General features: G+C 40.0%; 1 protein-coding gene across 2 annotated transcripts in view; it reads left to right on the plus strand.

Moving 5' to 3' along the window:
- The window catches only part of LOC133480311 (cystathionine gamma-lyase-like), a 47,849-nt gene that overhangs the window by 28,064 nt on the left and 1,346 nt on the right, over nucleotides 1-18,439 (plus strand). The window lies entirely within an intron of this gene.

An 18,439-nucleotide genomic window follows, 5' to 3' on the forward strand; every position in this document is an offset into this window, starting at 1 on the left:
CTGAGGATTCAAAGAGCCTACAAATAATGAAATAAGATTCCCCCAAGTGGTTCCTCGAGATTCTCCGTAGAGTCCCCTCAAACCCTTACTCCTCTGTGCCCATTTAAGACAATTTAAAGATTTCAACTAAAGCGGTGTCCACACATACTGATTTTTAACATCTTAAACAATTTTTCAAATGTGTGCGACCCCCCATGTGACAAGGAAAAAGAAAAAAAATCACCACTTGTGTTTTTACTGCTCTTATAGTATGTGATGTACTCCAAACCACAAGTCTTTCGTAGTCCCAAGATTGACCTGTGACAGGGAGCATGTTGCCGTGGGGCATCCAGACTACTGCAAAATGCAATGAAAAACAAAGAGTAGTTGTGGAAGACAACATTTCTATTTTGTTAGGCTAACCGTTAGCCTATCTGCTAACTACAATTAGTTTGCAAACTCTTTGTAATTTTTATTGTGGCGAATGACTTATGAGATAAGTGTAAAAGTGTAAAAATACTCAATTGATTGTTTAACATGTACGATTGTCTGCCCTGACGATTTCCTAAGCAGATCGGGGAGGAAAAATCACTCTTAACCCACACGAAAGGATAACGCTCAGGATAATATTTTCAAGACTGATAGTTGGGCCTTTGCTGGATTGGATCGTAAGAGCAGAAAAATTCTCAAATTACGTTGCACGATTAGTATGTGTGTTTGCGACTTTCAAAGACGGGGGTGAGCAAAAGGAAACCTGGCGACACTAATAACGGAAATAAAGTCAACATACAAGACGAGGGTGTAACACATGTTTAATGGGGAAAATAAGTATACAAGTAACACAAAGGCAAACCAAATCAATGTCAACCACAACGACACTCTGCTTATATAAGACAGTAATGAACTTGGCTTTAAAAGCTAGAGTTGTAAAATAAGACTTTAATAGACACTTTAGCACTGCAATGAGTGTAAAAAGTCTACATAAATCTTGTCTTTTTTTATTATTGCTGTTCTTAGCCAGCGTTCTTTTAGAGTAGAAAATGTAGTTTAATGAGCGCTGAGAGGCACAGTCAGCTATATTTCAAGTTCAGTGCAAAATCTGTGTCAGCAGATGCAGAACATGATCAATAATATGAGACAAACTTGCTGCCATGCACATTTTGACCTGCTAGTATGTCAAATTGTACAACCCCAATTCCAATGAAGTTGGGACATTGTGTTAAACATCAATAAAAACAGAATACAATGATTTTCAAATCATGGTCAACCTATATTTAATTGAATACACTACAATGACAAAATATTTAATGTTCAAACTGATAAACGTGATTGTTTTTAGCAAATAATCATTAACTTAGAATCTTATGGCTGCAACACCTTCCACAAAAGCTTGGACAGGTGGCAAAAAAGATTGAGAAAGTTGAGGAAGGCTCATCAAACACCTGTTTGGAACATCCCATAGGTGAACAGGCTAATTGGGAACAGGTGGGTGCCATGATTGGGTATAAAAGGAGGTTGACCCTGAAACAGATTTTAATTAAAAATTGTTCTGAAATCCAAATGAATCAGAGGTTACCGTCCCTGATCTGATTGTTTGACCTTTAAGCTTCCACTCTACTAACAGTAAAACTGTAAGAGTAGTAGAGTACCGCTAAATGTCCATTTGTTAAGCGAAAAAGACATGGAGATAAAGAAGTCATGGTATCCTGGCTGGTCCACCAATATTAAAGATTATCAAAATAATTGATGCAAAGTCACCGTGGCAATGACAAAATCTAAAAAATGTGATTGGTTACTCCTGAACACAGCCACATGCCAGTTATAAGAGGGAGTGCATCCTTGTGCAACCAGATTTATTTGATTACTAATATTATTATTTTATTTAAACTTTATTTAACCAAGTAAAAGACCAGTTGAGACAGACGATCTCTTTCGTAATTGTGACCTGAAAAAGATCATTTCAGTTTATTTAAATAAATAAATAAAAAAATAATAAATTCAGTTGTGTAAATTCTCTCACATTAATGGTGCAAAAAGTTCTAAAATGATTTATTTTGGTCTAAATAATTTTACATCACCAAAACCTGGCATTTGAACAGGGGTGTGTAGACTTTTTATATCCACTGCTGCGTTGTTCCTGTTTTTTGTAATCTCTACCTGTTGAGCCTATTGTGCTGTTTAACAAGTGGAAACAAAATAGTATAAGACCATTTCTTGGAGCTGAATTTGCCTTAATTTGTTCTTTTACAATGATTTTATTCATCTTTTGTTGTTTTATAATATTTTTAGATCAAGTGATATAGTTCAGCAATATCTGAATTTGCAAATTCATATTTTATTTAGTTATTTTATTTTATTTGACGTTCATGCTGATTTAAGTTACTCACCGTTTACTCAGTACCTGAGTAGTTTTTTCACTGAGTACTTTCCTACTCTTACTCAAGTAATTATTTGGGGGACTACTTTTTACTTTTATCCATCCATCCATTTTCTGAGCCGCTTCTCCTCACTAGGGTCGCGGGCGTGCTGGAGCCCATCCCAGCCGTCATCGGGCAGGAGGCGGGGTACACCCTGAACTGGTCACCAGCCAATTGCAGGGCACATACAAACAAACAACCATGCGCACTCACATTCACACCTACGGGCAATTTAGAGTCTCCAATTAATGCATGTTTTTGGGATGTGGGAGGAAACCGGAGTGCCCGGAGAAAACCCACGCATGCACGGGGAGAACATGCAAACTCCACACAGGCGGGGCCGGGAATTGAACCCGGGTCTTCAGAACTATGAGGCTGACGCTCTAACCAGTCGTCCACCGTGCCGCACTTTTTACTTTTACTTGAATCATATTATTCTACAGCATCAGTACTCCTACTTGAGTACAATATTTGGCTACACTACTGTTAAACATATTGTAGAAGTTATCATTTATTTGCTTAGCTTGCATTAGTATTATGGACCATTTTGAGAAAGGAACATGTCTCGCCTTCAAGAAGATGACTCAGCAGGAATCATCAGAGAGAAGGACGTGGCCGGGACGTGGCAGGTGTTGGTCCCATGTTTTCACCTTGAAACCCTACCCTTAGTGTGTTGTGTCTTGTAGCTTAGTACGTTATGTCTTGTAAACTTAGAAACCTCCCTATTTTCAAATAAATGCAGGAGCGACGGGAGAGATTGTTTAGAGCGTGTTGAGAGGCTGTAATCTGAACAATCTCCCATCCGCCCTCCTCATGAGAAAAAGAAACCAGCGTCTTCATTCCTTTTGTGTCTATTTTTTATAATGTTGGGTAAGATAAATCCAACAACTACCCACCTCTATTCATAGGCAATGTTATTTCAAGCTACAAAGACTCATTCTTGTTTTATCTTCTGTAATAACTAAAACTTTTGTAATTGTTAGCCAAAGTGTTGCGTTGTTTTGGTGTCATAATTGAAGATAATCAATGGGCCTGCTATAATGGATTATGTAAATTTGGGCCCTCGGACCAAATCAATAGGGATAAAATTGATCAGTTGATTTGCAACTTAATAAACACACAGAGCTTTAAATTGTCAGGGATGTGTTTCACAAGTGATAGATATAACAACTAAATGATCCTTTTTTGATCAGTGGCTCATTAGTATTAACAGCACTGAATGACAAAGACAGAGACTATTCATTGATCATGAGAGGCTTGTCGTTTAAAGTGTGTGATAATACCTCTATTAGCATGAACGTTAGAGTGAGAAATGTTTGACATGATGCATTCTACACATTAACCTGTTGACTCGCACCATTCTGAATGCCCAAAGCGCTTTCCACTGCATGAGCACAATGATGGAGAGGCGCCGCTTACAAAGATAGAAGTTCACACTCCATTACTGCTGAATTTGCATTCCTGACGCCATCCGACAACACCGAATTACTGTGCTACTAGTAAGAGCGCTGCATATTCTGCAGGACAGTGCATCTGAGATTAGACACATGGGAATTTTGATATGTCTTCCTCAATACTCAGTGCAAAATTGGAAAAAGAAAAATGCGCTGCTTTCCTTACTCTTATAGGTACAAATAATACCATGTATGTAGTGACATATTGTATTCTTCAAGGTACATGAAGTCAAATGGTGCTGCAAAAACCAATCCATTTCAAGTGAAAGTTCACGTCGGCACTTGTGTTTGTCATCACTCAGCAGCAGCCACAATATTCAAGTTCATCCGGATTGACTCATCAGATGCTGTTTTCATTTCAAGCTAGTTAGTTTCAATCTAATACATGTTATTATCGGACAAGATCCAAACCCAGCAGTTCAAATTGTACCCAATAGAGCACAGACCTCCAACAAATCCTCTGGATCAGAAGCAGAATTCTGCATCTGGATCAGGACCAGGAACATGAATCTATTTGTGCTTTCTGAATCATGCTGGAAACAAACTAACTAACTAATTTAGTGATCTGTAATATTGGTCGACGTGCCAGAACACCTATAATTTTGTGGTAGCACTACAGTACAGTCATTGGTTTGACCTGTTTAACTTAATGTTTTTGTCTGTTAATTTGTACACTGTGTCCCTTTGTGTTTCTCAGCCAATTTTTGTCATAGAAAAACCAAACAAATTTTTAAGTCTCATACAAGTGTAAAAATAAGTTAATCACTGTTACCACTGAGCCTTCATCTTTATGACCAATAACATAAAGGCATAAAGTAAAAGTAACTTTCTTAACTGTTGCACAAATTTGGGAAAAAAAGCAATTTAAAATATAAAACCTAAAAACAAAATGTATAAAAAAGTGGTGATGCGCATGGTGACACTGGAGTTTTAGAATGAGGGTTGTGGGAAATCAATATGCTGTTAGTTTCTAAGCAAATTCATGCAAAAATAAAAATTGGATGGCGTGACTTGGTGTTACCTATCTATTGTACTAATTCAATATGTTAGCCACCTTTTCAGTGGAGTTTTAATTAGTTTCAAAGAAGAAAAAAAAAAAGCTGCTACAATGGCCCAGCCAATCACCTGACTTGAATCCAATCGAAAATCTATGGAAAGAACTGAAACTCAAGGTCCATAAAAGAACCCCACGGAACCTTCAAGATTTGAAGACTGCTTGTGTGGAGCAATGGACAAAAATCACACCAGAGCAAAGCATTTGACTAGTTTCTCCATACAGGAGGCGTCGAACTGGTCATTGCAAGGGTTTTGTACAAAGTATTAAATAAATACCAGTTGGCGTGTTCAATACTTTTCCCCCATGTCATTTCACATTATTACACACAACTTTATTTTTAAACTTTTATGTTCTGCTTTCTTTGTATGTATGGATTACTTGGGTTGTTCCCAACATCTGGTGACATTTTCATGTCAATAGCACCTTTGGAAATATATTTAGTGAGAAAAATGGTGACGTGTTAAATACTTATTTCAGCCGCTGAATGTATTCTGTGGAGTGAAAGAAGTAGTAAATTAGTGAATGCCGCCAGACTGGGACTTCAGAATGAATTTGTTGGTGAATAAAGACCATTATTTTGATACACCGATGCCATATTTTGTTAGATCAAACACTAAACACAGTGTTTTGCCATTAAAAAAAATATTTCAGCACCAAAACACTAAATTTTGCCAAAATATTTTGTCACATGAATGTATCAGGTTAGAGTTGTTGTTTTTTTTAAATACTCTCTTTCAGGTAACCCACAAATAAGCAGTGGTGGGTAGGAACACACTACATTTACTCCATTACATTTACTCAAGTAACATTTTGGATAAATTGTACTTGTCAGAGTAGTTTTAGTGAAACTTTCTTTTTACTTTTACTTGAGTATTTATGTTAAGAAGAAACAGTACTTGTACTCCGTTCCAATAATCTACATGCCGCTTGCGACTTTCATTTATCAATAATTGATCTATTTTTAGAGTTTGGTTTTCGACTTCCGCAACGGGCGCCATTGCTTCAATCCACCATGATTACCACAGTGATGTTTGACTCAAATTCACCCATCAAACGACACAAGAAAGTCACATGTTCGCACACAAAGCCTTCTATTGGGCTTCGCGGGCCAATCAAAGTGAGTTTGAATTGAGTTACTGTTACTTCTGAACACATGCCACTTATAAGAGGGAGTGCAACCAGATTTGTTTTTCATTCATTCATTCATTTTCCATACCGCTTATCCTCACTAAGGTCGCGGGTGTCCTGGAGCCCAGCTGACTCCGGGCGAGAGGCGGGGTACACCCTGAAGTGGTCGCCAGCCAGTCACAGGACACATATAAACAAACAACCATTCGCCCTCACATTCACACCGACGGACAATTTAGAGTCTTCAATTAACCTACCACGCATGTGTTTGGGATGTGGAAGGAAACCGGAGTGCCCGGAGAAAACCCACACGGGCACGGGGAGAACATGCAAACTCCACACAGGCTAGGCCGGATATGAATCCGGGTCCTCAGAACTGTGAGGCAGATGTACTAACCAGTCATTCACCGTGCTGGAGATTTAATTACATTTATTTTATTTAAACTTTATTTAACCAGGTAAAAGACCACTTAAAACATAACATCTCTTGAAATGGTGACCTGGCCAAAAAGACAGCAAGTTAAACGTCGAGTCCAAGTCAATCTCATTCAAGTTTATTTCAGTTGTTTATTTTGACCTCCCCTCTCTAAAAGATAAAAAAAAATAATAATAATAATTCATCCATCCATCCATTTTCTGGGCCGCTTCTCCTCACTAGGGTCGTGTGCATGCTGGAGCCTATCCCAGCTGTCATCGGGCAGGAGGCAGGGTACACCCTGAACTGGTTGCCAGCCAATCGCAGGGCACATAGAAACAAACAACCAATCGCACTCACAGTCATGCCTACGGGCAATTTAAAGTCTCCAATGAATGCATGTTTTGGGGATGTGGGAGGAAACCGGAGTGCCCGGAGAAAACCCACGCAGGCACGGCCGGGGATTGAACCCGGGTCCTCAGAACTGTGAGGCTGACGCTCTAACCAGTCGTCCACCGTGCCGCTAATAATAATAATTTAAAAAATAAAACATTGAGTTGTACAAATTCTAGGTAACTGAAAAAAGTTTGAAAATTATTTATCCATCCATCCATCCATTTTCTGAGCCGCTTCTCCTCACTAGGGTCGCGGGCGTGCTGGAGCCTATCCCAGCTGTCATCGGGCAGGAGGCGGGGTACACCCTGAACTGGTTGCCAGCCAATCGCAGGGCACATAGGAACAAACAACCATTCGCACTCACAGTCATGCCTACGGGCAATTTAGAGTCTCCAATTCATGCATGTTTTTGGGATGTGGGAGGAAACTGGAGTACCCGGAGAAAACCCACGCAGGCACGGGGAGAACATGCAAACTCCACACAGGCGGGGACAGGGATTGAACCCCGCACCTCAGAACTGTGAGGCTGACGCTCTAACCAGTCGGCCACCGTGCCGCCAAAATTATTTATCTTGGTCAAAATTATTTTACAACACAAAAAAAAAACTGTAATTTGAACAGGGGTGTGTATACTTTTTATATCCACTGCAGCCTTGTTTCTGTTTTTGTAATCTGCCGAGTGAGCCTACAGTATTGTGCTGTTTAACAAGTGGAAACAATATACAGGATGTCCTTGAGTTACGAAGCACTCGACCTACGACGTTTCGACTTTACGACCCGTGCCTCGTCCGCCATTTTGTCCCAGCACCATAGTGTTTCTGTTTAGCTAGTGCATAGTGCTTGTCTGTGTTTGTGCGCCAGGAGTATCTTTGCCTTTTTCGCCCTCCTTTTTCACACTCTCAGCAGTAACGGTAAGTACAGCATCTTATTTATTTTTAAATTTTAATGTATTTTAGTTTCTTTGTACGAAGTGTTAACCTTTCCTGCTATGGTCACCCGACCGTGGTCGGGAGACGCAGGGGTTAACTCCCTTCACTCGTTGCACAGCTGAGCTGGGTGGCGGCAACAATAAAGGGCACGAAGCACCGATTTGCTGCTTTAATGGCTTTATTAGCTCCTCTGTACATTCGACGTCAACGGGTCCTCCGCTAATCGCTCCTCTTCCCCGGTTGACGTCACTACACTTGCCACTGTACACACTCGCAATTGCACACACTCCTTCCTCCTTCGCAGTCCGTCTCACTCACACATCGACGCACACGCCCACACACACTGAGCTTGCTGTCACAATCGCGTTGGACAATACCCGTAACAGAAGTATTTCGCCGTAAATTTCGACTTTAACGGTGAAATCCGGCTTACGCGGAAAAGCGTGTTACGTCACCAGTGTAGGAATGGAATTCGTTCGTAAATCGAGGACTTCCTGTAGTATAAGACCTTTTTTTTTTCAATCTGAATTTGCCTTAGTTTGTTATTTTACAAAAAATTTATTTTATAAAGATTTTATTTATGTTTTAAATTACAGTAAGGGATATTGTTCAGCAATATCTGAATTTGCACATTTATATTTTGTTCAGTTATTTTATTTTATATGATGTTCATACTCTGACTTAAAAAAATTAATCAGAAGTTACTCGTGAGTAACTCAGTACTTGAGTATTTTTTTTTTCCACAGAGTACTTTCTTCCTCTTACTCAAGTAATTTTTTGGAGAACTACTTTTTACTTTTACTTGAGTCATATCCCTAAAGTAGCGGTACTCTTACTTGAGTACAATATTTGGCTACTCCACCCACCTCTGCAAATTAGCTGCAGGCTCATGCTGAAGATTTTATATTCACAAAAAAAAAAAAAAAAAAAAAAAAACCTGGGGCACAGTAACCTAGTAGCTATCACAAGTGCCTCACCGTTCTGCGGTGCAGGGTGTGGGGATCTTCGCAGGGTACTCCAGCTTCCACACACATTCTAAAAGCCTACATTAGAGTCATTAAAGACTCTTAATTGCCCACAGGTGTAAATGTGAGCATGAATGGTTGCGATTGGCTGCCGACCAGCCTCGGGTGTACCTGGCCTTCCACCCAAAATCAGCTGGGATAGGCTCGAGCTCACCCGTTACCCAAATGAGGACAAGCGGTTTACTGTAGAAGATGGATAGATTGAAAACAAAACATCACCATGCCTCATTGTGAAGGGAATCAGCAGCTGTACAAGCAGCTGGAGAATGTTTGTGTTTGGCCCCGAGACAAAACAATTCATTTGGAGTGTCTTCCTCCAACTCAGCAATTGATCTGAAAATGAAGGACTATGATATTTGTCTTCATGGAGCCAATTTTATCCCTGAAGCAGCTTAGCGGCCTCAGACGGCACTATGCGCCTGAGCAGCTCACGATAATCGCATGCTCCCGTTTACCGCGTTACGCAGCACTCTGCTGAAATGGACCAATAATAACGTTTTCCCATATACAAATGGAAGGGAAGCAGCCCACACTGCTGCTGCTCGGGTAACGTTTGATGTGCACAGAATAAGAACCCACCAAAGGCAATTCTCTAACCATTAGGCAGAGAGGTGGTTATTTCTAATTACACTTGCAGTCAAATTCAGGCTGTAAGAACATCGCCTGTCAACAAATCCAAGCATCCCTTTGATGGAACTCCTTGGAGTGCACGTTTACGCTCAACAGCTCATCACTAGTTTATTCTCCCTCCTGTATTATTTTACACATATCACTTCAGGCGGTACGGTGGACGACTGGTTAGAGCGTCAGCCTCATAGTTCTGAGGACGCGGGTTCAATCCCCGGCCCCTGCCTGTGTGGAGTTTGCATGTTCTCTCTGTGCCTGCGTGGGTTTTCTCCGGGCACTCTGGTTTCCTCCCACATCCCAAAAATATGCATGATTTGGAGACTCTAAATTGCCCGTAGGTGTGAATGTGAGTGTGAATGGTTGTTTGTTTGTATGTGCCCTGCAATTGGCTGGGAACCAGTTCAGGGTGTACCCCGCCTCCTGCCCAATGATAGCCGGGATAGGCTCCAGCACGCCCGCGACTCTAGTGAGGAGAAGCGGCTCAGAAAATGGATGGATGGATGGATGGATAAAAACCATCATTTGTGTTTAAAGCTCATATTCTCCCTTAAATTCTATACACATTTAAAATAAAATGAAATGTATTTTGTCAACCAATTCCAAGCAACTGTATTTTGTACAATTATCTTTTTTGTTTTTTTATCCCATTAACAATAACAATAGTGGGGAACAATAAAACAATAAAATAAAGACAAATAAATACATGTTCAATAAAGTAGTAAATGAGGATGTACAATAAAAGAGTCCTGTACAGATGGTGTCCAATCAGTTGTACTGTAGTTGACATGGATGAGAATGGCCTAAAGCCACCATTGTTTTTTAAATGATATGATCACAAAGCTAAATTAAATACTGGTACCATCAGTTTATGCATACTTATGAGTTTCATGAATACACTGGAATAATCCTGGGAAGGAAATAGAGTTCGTGTTTTCCCATGTGGCCCCTCCTTGGCTTACTGTAACCATCTGTTGTCAAGCTCAGGGACATGGATATGGATGGCTTTGTGAACTCGACTGTGCAGCCAGCGGTTAAATATTGAAGTTTCTGCTCGAGCCTAATTTGTTTAAACAGGAGCACGAGCTCGTCAGTGGTGCAGCAGGTCCATCTGTCCAGCAGGCAGCTATCGTCTGGGAAATAACATTAATCACCACAACATTCGCATGCTTGCAGTCACCATCGATTATTAGCCTTCACGGCTTGACTGCTTATGTGCACTTAGTGCTCACTAAACATACCATCAAAAAAATGTAACACCAAAGTAGACCACAATTATATACTGTACAGTTCACAAGTACATGGTTCGTGACACTGTGTTTTTAGGATTTTGTCTTTACACCACCACAATGGATGTAAAACAAAACCATTATTTGACTTCCAGATTTTGTTTAATTTAAATGAAGATTTGGATGAAAATCTTTGGTAGGTAAAGTCATCACAACAGTAATCTTCACTTGCTGTTTGTTTGTGGGTTTTGCCAGTGGCAGGGGGGGATGGTTGAGGGGGGCAGTGGCCCCAGGCATGCAACATAGGGGGGCATCCAAAAGGCTTTGGGTGGCCATTACACCTCGCCGTTGACAATTGTATTTCGATGTTGTGTGCCCAGGGCATGACATATCATTGCACACCACTGGGTCTCACTGCCTTCAGTTTTCTGTCTTCTGCCCATCAAAATAATGCTCCATTGTCTTGAGATCATGCCACTGACTTGGCAATTGAGCAATATTCCACTTACTCAGCTTCAAAAATTATTTGCCTTCACAGAATATTTCATGTCATTATTCATCTGTCCTGTGGAATAATTTTTATGGCATTCGTCTGAAAGTGAGAAAAGATTATAGAATTTCTGCATTGTTGGGCTAACGAAGTCTTACATCAGTCACACAATCAGTAAACACCAGTGAGCTTATTTGAATAGCAGCCATACATGCACGTCATAAACCCGTCCACCATGTTTGACATGATGTACAGTACCATACCTACACACCTGCTTTGGATCATGAACTGTTCCCTTTATTTGCCACACTTTCCTTTCCACCTCTCATTTGTCCAAAGAATGAAATTCCAGAAGAAGCACATTGACTGGAGTGGTCCCCAACCAATCACAGGGGCTGATAAAAATATTTTCATAAAAGACATCAAATAAAGCTTTGTGCAGACATGATGGCATTTGATTAAAAACATCAGCATCTCTGGTTGTATTCAGAGCTGCAGCAGAGATTTTGAAAGGGTCTCCGAGCATGGCCACAATGCAATCCATTTGAAAGGATCCAATCCATAGAAGCAGGAAATCAAATCATGCATTACTTTTTTTCCACACTGACTCGCAAGGCACGAGCAAACTCAAGCAATTAGCGTCCATTTGTTGTATTATTGGCTCATTGGAATTCAGTTCATTCTCAGGTCAGGAGCTTGAGACCTTTTACTTGGCCACTGTAAGCCAAAGAGAGACGACCATGCCAGGAAGTATCCAGACCTATAGCTGTATAATGAGGCAGGAAAAGACAATTTGGATCGTTGGGGTTTAGGTCAGTGGAAGAAGATTAAACCTCTTTTTTTTTTGTCAACAACAGCAAAAATGCACCAAAAATAAATGCAGTGTAATAAAGTACTTGCATGTGGCTGGAATTGATTTTGTGGTGTAGCTACAATGACACGCTGAGCTGTGATGAGATTGCTGCAGCAGTGGTTTGCTAATGGTGGAACCCGATGGCCTGCTCGCATCTTAGTATAATTGGTTCATGATTTAATGAATCCGGTGACTCAATAACACCTTTTAATGGAAAACCCAGCGCTCGTGTCAGCAACGTGGTCAACTTTGATGTGACAAAGCAGTTTTATTACTACTTGAGTGCATAGTTTTGGATTCAGACCTTTAATGACTTACTGCGGGGGCTTCTCCATTAAATCCCAATTTGAAAATCCGCCACGTGTCCCTCCTCTTCTTTGGCAGGCTGCATTGTGTTTAGCATCTTCAAGGTCATTACGCACGTCGTCAAGGCAAACAGTGTTGCTACAGGGGCTCAGGTCCAACAAAGTGCAAACATTGTCCATTAATGCCCCGACTAGGAAGGCCTTGGGTGAGGAATTACCACAATGAAGCTGATTTTACTGCATTATTGTAGGAAAGCGCAGACTTATTTCAATGTGGTCTCATACCCTGAACTCGGTTAAAAATAAGGAATCCTTGTGCGCAAACAAAGATACATTTAGGGTGCTGCTGGGGAAAAGAAAACAAGCTGAATTACTGGAACCTGTTTTGTAGAGCAGATAATTTTCCTGGAGGATTTCCATAGAAACCATAGCTCAGCAAGATTAGCCAAAGTGACAGGTCACCAAGGACTGAAGCTGAACCAGAGCGGTCCATGACTCCCCGCTCAGCGTAGCCATTAGACAGCAGCTTGTCAATAGGGTCCTTCCTGGCAGGCAGACATTTTTTTTTTTGGATTCCCGTAGAAAGTGTGGGCTCTATAAACAGACTCAGACAAGGTTGTAAAGGTTGATTACTTTATTGAGCCATCTGTTCTGAGATATCAAAATTCTTCCGTGACTGAGCGTCAGATGCAAACATTTGAATTTCTCATTTAGACCAAATCTCAGTGAACTAAATTAGCCTCAGAAAGAAGGATGAGTCACACCGCAATACTCAATTTCCTTACTGTTTATAAAAAGGTACTCTTTTTCAATTTATGGGAGACCAAACTTTTATTTATTTTTTTAAACTAAAAATTTATTTTTGAAAAGTGATGTCTGGGCCTCATGTAGAGCCTAAACAAAGGTTACGAGAAAAAGTAGGAGAGAGCATCTGGTGACAAGATCAAAAGCACACTCAATGGCATTTTGATGATATTTGCAATATTACCCAAATGTAATCAGTAGTTCCTTACATTACTGCAATACGGCAAAAAGTAATGACTGTAATTACTGTAACCAAAGCAACAATTAAATGACTAATCACTGAAATTTTCCATGATATTCAAATTTTTTGGAAAGGGTCTGTAGGGTTTGTCTAACTCATGACAATGAGTCCAATAACATCTCCATATATATATTATGTAGAAATTTAAGAAATTCCAACGGGTTCACATACTTTTTCATTCGGCTGTAAAGGAATTAACTTTGTGTGTGTATAGCTTTTCTTTAGTTTCTTCTAGTTGGTAGGGTTTGTACAGACTAGTCAATTCTACTATTCCACAATGATGTTCAGAGTGGGATGTCGCTATTCACATATTTTTTAGCTTGAGGTGGAGGCAGAGCCAGATGAGTGGGCTGAATGAATTTAATTGATTTAAATTGTATTGTATCTTTCTGAATGTGCAGCTTTTTTAAGTGACGGAGAACCAGTAATTGGGGGAAAAGCCAGGCTCCGGCAAGATTTTGAACAATTTTTCGGCCCACACTATCACTTTCTGTGATTTTTTGCAAACACAGCGAATTCCGACCATGCAGAGCCTGCTGCTTGGCTAAGCTGTGCAAATTTTAACTGAGGCCGCAAGCACACCAGGTAAGAGATTTATTTATTTATTTTCCCAGAATGTAAATCACTGGCGGCACGGTGGGCGACTGGTTAGAGCATCAGCCTCACAGTTCTGAGGAGCGGGGTTCAATCCCCAGCCCCCCCTGTGTGGAGTTTGCATGTTCTCCCCGTGCCTGCGTGGGTTTCTCCGGGCACTCCGGTTTCCTCCCACATACCAAAAACACGCATGGTAGGTTAATTGAAAACTCTAAATTGCCCGTAGGTGTGAATGTGAGCGCAAATGGTTGTTTGTTTATGTGTGGCCTGCGATTGGCTGGCAACCAGTTCAGGGTGTACCCCGCCTCCTGCCCGATGATAGCTGGGATAGGCTCCAGCACGCCTGCGACCCTAGTGGGGAGAAGCGGCTCAGAAAATGGATTGATGAAGGGATGTAAATCTCTTGACAGCGGGTGAGGCACGTCAATGCACCCATGTTCAAATGTGTACTGTATGTTCTATGTAAATTTGCTGTATGAGCTGTCCAATGTCAGTTAAAGCTCTGCATTTTTTTTAATTATAGTAAAGTACTGAAAAAATAATGACATCAGCGACTGGTTATCCCTAGTTCATCACATTAATGTCGAGTTCTGAAGTCTGAAATTGTGCAACCCGTACTTGGTAGTCTGTATGCCTTATGCAAACAGATTTGCTGTACAACAGGCAAGTCTGGGATACCTTTCCTCTCCCTGTGCTGGAATTTATTTTGGATGCCATGGGACAATATAGGGTTCAGATGGGATATACATATGTAGATGAGAGAGAAAGACAATAGAAAAAGACACCCATAAAAACTCCTACTAATCGGAACAGACAGAGGAAAAAAGGGGGAAAATGGAATAAAAAACATTTGCAAAAGACAGCAATAGCAACACCACCACCAGCTGACTCCATTATTTGAGTGAGGACAGACAGAAAGATGGACGACAAAAAAGCAATAACAAAAGACGACAATCGTAATAGCAACATCTGCTGGGAGTTCTTAGTTTGAAAGGTGACAGACGGAGGCAAAGGGCAGTTACCACATTTGACAATAAACAGAATAGTCAGTCATCAAATATGATTCATCTTTACAAAAATGCAACTACCAACAACAATCATCATCATAACCATAATCGTCATTTTCTGCTTAAAGCTGAGCTAAAATATTAAATTAGTGTTGACTTCTTAACACCAAGTTATACAGTTCTTTTCTGTGGCCTGTCACTTCCTGTTTGGAGCGTCACAAATATCAGATTAGGCATCTACAATTGAATTTAGGCAGACTGTTCCTTCACAGTATTCTTTGCCATTGTGCACGGGTTACAGGAAAATATTAGTTTCCTTTACACGTTTTATACTTGTCTCAGTTTGCTTCCAGGAAAGAAAAGCATTGCATACAAGAACAATCATTGCTTGAATAACAGCCAATATTGTACCCAGGCAGTGGGGGAGCGACCATGAGTGCAACATTAAGAAAACCCACATAATCTAATGAGACTGCTGTGATTGTAGTTTGCGGTAGTGCAGAACTGCACCTCATCAGTGAACACAAATGTTACAAATGTGGAACCTCTTTAGTCAAATAAAGTTTTACGTTTTGGATTTAGACCCACACTTTGAGGAATAATATCCCTTTAAAGTTGTGTAAGACTACAGAGTAACATCATTACTTAAGGTAAAGTGTTTTTTTTTTTTTTTTTACATTCACGACTTTTTACACTTGTGTAAAGTAAGAACAGTTTAAAAAAAAATACATAAATAAAAATACTAAAAACAAATGCAAATCATATTTGTACGATGAAGTTTGAATGAAAGGACACACATTGTGCTTTTTTTTCCCCCCACAATTCAACTCCAACTCTTCCCAGATGCTTTCAAAGCAAGACTGTGACATGCTTTTGTCAAACGCCTCAAGGATCAAGAATTACATACTTTCCACACCCTATTTCTAGTCTTGCTGAAATGTACAGTTGTAGACCATATAAATCTTGGCGACAGTTTCACCCTCGAGCTTGTTTTGTGCGACCGTAGTAATGAGGATAAGTGCAATAGATAATGGATGACATTTGTGCAGGAAACGCCTTTTAGACACATTTATCGATGCTGTGGCGAATACTACTGTATGTATCATGGCTGCTCGGTTGTTATTATATTGGATTGCTCTGTATTTTGGGGGGAATTTTTGTAATTAATTTAATCAAAACATTGTAATATTGTAATACATAATTGTATTACTGGGAGAGAATGTGTAATTACATCACAGTTGCTTTTGGAAGTTTCCATGATTACAAATTCAGTTAAATTAGAAAAATAGTTGCAAAAGCTCGGATTGTTTTTAACATCACTTTCGCCTTCTAAAGCCAAGGCTTGTGATTGGCTCTCTCTGGTCATGTGCCATTATGGTGCTCAACTATGACTTACTTTTCCAAATAAGACCTCGAACCGCCACCTTGTGGTGCAATCTATCAGCTTGTCTGAGATTTTGAAAAGGTTAGACTCAGTTACACTTTTGAACACAAAAGAACATTGACTTTTGAACAGTTTAATTTTCATATTTTTTTTTATGGAACATTCACTTAGCTGGGTCGTCATATAAAGCGATGTCTAAATTGTGCCCATTTGTCATCAGGTCAACATGGTATATTTTCCGCATGCTGTAAACATAATGCAACAAAAATTTTTTGGTCATGTTTTATCGAATTTTGTTATCAGTTTTATGTGCAAAAAAACTAAGTGGTTGATTCCATACTAATGAGCTATGGTTTTAATCCACTTTTTCAGACGAACCACCCAAGGGTCCTTTTTAAAAGTAATCAAAATGTAACCATTTGTAAGTTTGTTATATTACTTTGAAAAAAGTAATTTAAATAGTTACACTCCTACTACATTTTCAACAGGGTAACGTAATTGTAACCAACAACATTTCCAAAGTAATACGTAATAAACACCACCCAAAATGTTTAGGAACAGCACTCAATTGCACACAGACCTCCAACCAAGGCAGAATAATTGAAAATGTGCGTTGTTTGAGTGAAAAACATGGGCAAGGCCTTATTGTTCAACCCCAGTTCTGTGTGCAGCTCTATCAGCTGTACCTGGTTGGTCATTGTACTACTTGGCCACAGTGCAGGTCATGAGGAAAAGGTAAATAAATGAAGATAACTGCAACTTTATTTGGATCCTTACCAAAATGAATGAGTTCCTATTCAGCACGCATCAGCCTTCTACAATGTTAAAAGTAAGTTTGCAATTACAGCCCCCACCAACAGAAATCACAAGCTTTTGTTAAAACAGACATGACTTGACAGTTGTACATGGAGGGGAAAAAACAACAAGAACAACAACAAAAAAAGCCTTCTCTGGCTTCATTTTTCCGCGCCTGGGGAAAAACAACCAATTAGAGACAGAAAACGTGACAATGACTAAGTTCAATCTTTTGTCTCACACGAGCGGCCACACTCATCGCAGGCACACCTGTGCTGCCTCATGCTGACCGTGCTACCCCAGAAAAGCCCCGTATTTGCAATGTAGTGTTACCATATCACAAAATGTGATCATTTTCAAGTCGTATTTTTTATGAGCCTGCTTAGGTGTGCAAACTTTTCCTTTAATGGATACAAGTCATGTAGTTTTATGTTTGTCCTGTTAACACAGAAAACAAAATTAAAAAGCTGAACTGGTTGACAATTTTATATTTAACAAAACTATTTACAACAGACATTTAAAAATGTGTTATAAAACTGCAACAACCTAATCCTATTGCTATAAATGTGCAAGCAAAATGCAATTAGAAAACAGACTCTTTCTCCTGAGCCGTCATCTTTATTCTCCTCACAACATTTTCAAACTCTGCACATTTTCAAACTCTGGAGGGACACTTCCACCAAGGATACTGTGTAAGCTGAGATGGCGCCGGGCCATATGGTTTTATCATCCTCACAGACAGAAAATGCATTCTCATCCTTTGACTAGAAACATCTAGCTAATGGCTTCCAGTCACCCTTATTGTGTCGGAAAAGGCCACAGTGCCACCCGTTACGAATCGGTATGATCCTGCCAAGATAACTTTCCTTTTGGCCTTTTCCCCCATGACTGGGCAATAAAACAGAAGAACAGAGTGGCACATTGAATTTTGTTTTTTATTCATCAAACCCCGCTCACTAACATTCTCATGCAGATGACACGTAGCTCTTGCTTTAGCGCTTCTCACTTATGAGACATGGCGACTTTATCAAGGTAGTTCTAATGTGGACTGCGCTATCTTTTTCCATTCCCATTACTCATCTCTAGTGTTTTAGGCAGAGACGTACACGGCTTGACTTCCAGTTAAAAGAACATTTTTACTTCAATTGAAACTGATTATCACTCATGGTGAAATTAAATGTACACTCTCCGGTATATTTTGTGTGGAACACTACACAGAACCAGATGCAGGCATGCAAGGAGAGATGTGTTTCATCTCTTGAGCTTGGATCAGATGTTGAGTGCCTTGCTTAAGAGGACATTGACATTAGCCA

The sequence above is a fragment of the Phyllopteryx taeniolatus genome, chromosome 7, assembly GCF_024500385.1.
Source record: "Phyllopteryx taeniolatus isolate TA_2022b chromosome 7, UOR_Ptae_1.2, whole genome shotgun sequence".
Classification (NCBI taxonomy): domain Eukaryota; kingdom Metazoa; phylum Chordata; class Actinopteri; order Syngnathiformes; family Syngnathidae; genus Phyllopteryx; species Phyllopteryx taeniolatus.